The following is a 4,388-nucleotide window of genomic DNA, read 5'->3' as shown; positions in this document are numbered from 1 at the left end:
TGGGGGTGCTCAGGGGCTTTGGGAGGAGCGCGGGAGGGTGCTCTGGGGGTGCTCCTGGGGTGCGCTGGAAGATGTTCGGAGGGATGTTTTGAAAGTGCTCAGGGGTGCTCCAGGATGCTCCTGGAAATGTGTGGGAGCGCTTTGGAGGGTGCTCCAAGGGTGCTCCTGGGTGTGCTCCTGGGTATGTGTGGGAGCGCTTTGGAGGGTGCTCCAAGGGTGCTCCTGGGTGTGCTCCTGGGTGTGCTCCAAGGATGCTCAGGGGGTGCTCAGGGCTCCTGGCCGCTCGCGTGGCTGCCCCGGGGCAGCATCAGCCCTGGATCACTCGGGACAGGAGTGTTTGCAGAGCACCCCTGGCTCAGGGGCGGAGGCACTGAGCGTGGCTGGGCAGCTGGGAGAGGGCAGGAAGGCTCCGAGCCCTGGTGGGACCCCCAGAGGTCACCGTGTGAGGGCTGGGAAGGGCCTCCAGGCCCTGGGCATTGCAGTGGAAGTCTCCAGAGTTGTGTTTAGCCTCAAAGCCGAAGCATAAAACCCTGCCCAGCCTTGAAGATGTGGCTCAGCCAAGCCCCAGCCCAGCCTCCGGGCTAAGCGTGGTCTCCCCCTCCTGCCTGCAGCCTCTCCCCATTTCCCTGCCGGCGTTCCAGCCGCCCGGACGGAGCAGCTCCTGGCACCGTAACTCATTGCTGGCTCTGGCCAGGGCTGTGCTCGGGTTCCCTGTGTCCCGAACGGGCCGGGAGCGGAGGGCCGGGGAAGGAGAGGAGGGACGGGCAGCGCCTCTCCCTCGCAGGCAGCATCGCCTTTCCACAGCCGTGAACGCTGCCAGGGTATTGCTGAGCAGCCCAACTCTGCCGGGACCAGGCGTGCCCCGGGCAACTTTCCTCGGCTCCCAGAGTCCAGCTGGTGATTTCACACAGGCCTAAGAGCTCGGGCTGTGCTCCGGGAGAAAGCAGGAGCAGGGAGCAGGGAGCTGCTGCGGTGGGGTGCACATCGCTGAGATCGCTGGAGAAGAGGCTGGGTGGTCCATGAGGAGGTCGGAGAAGGCAGAACGTGGGTTTGGATAATCTCAGCTGGAAGTTCAAGTGAGTGCAGGATGGAGGAACTGGTGTTCTGGATGCTCTGGGTGTGATGTTCACCATTCAGGGATGGAAGTGGGTCTGGATTGTGCAGGGATCTCTCATTTTCCTGACAGCTCTGGGATGTGACACCATCAGGAAGGGTTTCCCTTGTCCAGAGCCACCCCAGATATGAAATATTTTAGCTGTGTTGCCCAAATGAAATTGGTGAACACCCAAAAACATTGCTCATGCAAGGCAAGGGTAGCGACCACAGCAATGGCAGAGAAGGCAAATTATGTAAAAATATCAGCATTTGCCTTTGGACATGTTTTGCAGTCTTCCAGATGGTTTGTGTTTGATTTGGGATGGGCTAATGGGAAAAGCTGATTTCTTAAATGATTCCTGAGATGGCAGATGAGGAGGGGGAACCTGTAACCTCAGGTTCATCACTGATTATTTGTCACTTTGATTGCAATATTTAAAAAATAAATATATCTGCTGAAATGACAGTCAGCCCGATGAGCAGCGACCTGGCTGGGGAATCTGTGCTTGAGGAGGGATCAGTGAATGGATTCATCAAAACTGGAAGAGGAGATGTCAGGGAGCCTGTTGCTGCTGTGGGCTCTGTCAGACTCCTGGTGCCGTTTCTTTAATTATTTGTCACTTTGATTGCAATATTTAAAAAATAAATATATCTGCTGAAATGACAGTCAGCCCGATGAGCAGCGACCTGGCTGGGGAATCTGTGCTTGAGGAGGGATCAGTGAATGGATTCATCAAAACTGGAAGAGGAGATGTCAGGGAGCCTGTTGCTGCTGTGGGCTCTGTCAGACTCCTGGTGCAGTTTCCTTGTGAACAGGAAAACCATGGTTGCATTCGGCTCCTCTCCAGAAGGTCCTGTTGTGAGGAAGGTTTCATCTCCCAGGTGTCACCCCCTCATGCAGTGCTGGGGCTGTCCCATTCCCACATATTTCTTTTCCACCAAGCAGGAGTGCTGCGTTGCTTCCCATCAAACAGCCTCTGGCATGGGAACCTTTTGGGAGGGAGAGGTTTGGCCTCAAAGCATTCCTTGAATCAGGAGCGGTGTTGAGATCCTGGGACACAGCTGCTGGATGAATACAGGCTCATTCACGAGCTCGGTGCTGATTCAGGTCCCTCCCCTGGTGGTTTTACAGCTGCCAGATATTTTAAAAGTCACATTTGTATCACTGTGTGTTGCAGCCCAACTCACCAAATCTTGGGTCTTTTCAAGGAAGCTTTGGGAGCAGCCACAGGGATGAGCGTGGCCCCATTGATGAGGGGAAAAAAGCCACTAGGGAAAGTTATTGTATTTTCCACTTGGTGCCCTGTTTGACAGGGGTTATGTGACTCTGCCTCACTCCAGAGCAGTGGGATGCAGATTTTGGTCAATAAAACCCTGACCCCAGCTCAAGGGGTGTGAAGGAGCCCATGGCTTGGGGCAGAAATCCTCACAGTGACAATGCCAGGGGAGAGCAGTGGGGAGGAACCGGCTGCAGGGAGCTCCTGCTTCAAAACCCTATTTATTTTAGACCTTGGTGGAATTCATGCTTTGGGAAGCCTCAAGTCCTGCCCATCCCAAGGTTTAAACAGCACAGGAAAAAAAAGCACCTGAGGAAAAAGAAGGTGGTGTCATTATCAAGATACACTGCCCAAATGGACAATTTGATGGAGTCAGAAATGTGAAATATGGTGAAAAACCCACCCAGACAGAGAGGTCCCCATCTTCCAAATGGGAATATCTTAAATTCATCGTTGCAGCCGGTTCCTCTGCCCATCAGGGTTGAGTGTGGTGCAAGTGAGAAAGCTGAAACTACACCAGCAATATGTGGCTGAGGCTTGGTCAAAAACCTGGAGGAAAAACCCCAAATGGGTGAGAGGTGGGAAATGCTGCTCCAGGGCTCCCAGCTCCTGTTATCCACACAGAAATCACCAGCAGAGGAGGGAGGCGGCACGTCCATCCTCTCTGCAGTCCCAATCGATGAGGAGGGTGGTTTCAGGTGGCCTGAAAAAGAAACGTTCCTGTGTGAAGAGGTTTTTAAACCTGTCAGGAGTGTGATCAATCCAAGTCTTGTTGGTTCGGGTCAGAAATCGATGTGAAATGGCTCCGTGTCTCCGTGGGGGACTGCGGTGGTTGCCCAGGGAAGAGGAGAGAAATGCAGACAATAGGGTTTTCCTAAAAGCACCTAAAATGTCCCACTGTCTTTGACCACGTGGGAGTTATTCAGTATCATGGCAGCAAAGCTTGACTTGTCCCAAGGTCAAGGAGGTGGAAACCAGCAGCTTGGAAGAGACCAGAAGCCATAGCATGGCTTCATTATTTTCCCTCAAAACTTGTGGGATTGAGGCAAAAAGAATAAACACTAGAAACGAGGCACCTCAGATTTTTGTCTGCCTTCTGACTGTGCAGCACTTTTGTTTCAGGGCTTTGGGTGTTTTTTGTGATCACCTGGCTCTGGGAAAGGAGACTTTAGGGAAAACATCACAGTTTTCAAGGCATGGGAAAAAATCACGAGAATCAACCAAAGCTTTTGTAAGTCTGTGGCTGGAATGAGCTGAAGGTCAGTCGGGAAAGAGGTTATCAGAGGAGGGGGTGAATGTGATCGTTTTCCCCTCCTGGTAAGCCGTAAAAGAGGGAGAGGGTTTGGATATCCGATACCTCCAGGTCTGACCCGTCTCTAATGGAAATGCTGGCAGGAAGTTCACAACATTTATTAGACAGCAACGAGCAGCTTTAATAAAATCAGGGAACGGGGCCTGAAATGGCTGTTTAAGTACCAAGAGTTGCACACCTGGGGGTTGCTGAAAGAGTTTGGCTTCTTTATTAAGTGGTGCTGGGTTCATTATTCAGCTTCCTTGTGAACCCTCTCCTTCAAACCCCGGGGAGGCCCCACATGCCTCCAGGATGTTTTCCATGCACACTGCCCCCGGCTCCAGCCCCATCCGCCTCCTCCTCCTCCACTGTTTTTTTTGCAGAGAGGGTGGGAGGCCAGCCTGGACCTCTCCATCATCAGCCACAAGCTGATGAGTTGCAGAGAGAGCTCGTCCCTCTCCAGCACTCACAAATTGCTTCCAGCTCCCAACTCTGCTCTGGAGATGCCCTGGGCAGGCAGCAGCTGAGGGAGTTTCCTCTTGGGGTGCGATAAGATCCCGGTGCTGTGGGGTACCCACTGTCATCAGCCATGTGCTGAACCAATCCACTGGCCCCAGGATGAAGGCTCTTCCCATAAGTAACAGGTTTTGCATCCCTAAATCCAGTCCTGCTCTGCCTCAGCATGTGCTGTGGGTGATACCAGTGCAGAGGGAAGCCTGCCCCGC

Source organism: Corvus brachyrhynchos, unplaced genomic scaffold (assembly GCF_000691975.1).
Source record: "Corvus brachyrhynchos isolate BGI_N302 unplaced genomic scaffold, ASM69197v1 scaffold34, whole genome shotgun sequence".
In the NCBI taxonomy this organism is placed as follows: Eukaryota; Metazoa; Chordata; class Aves; order Passeriformes; family Corvidae; genus Corvus; species Corvus brachyrhynchos.
The sequence above is the reverse complement of the archived record's forward strand: the minus strand, read 5'-3'. Positions refer to the sequence as shown.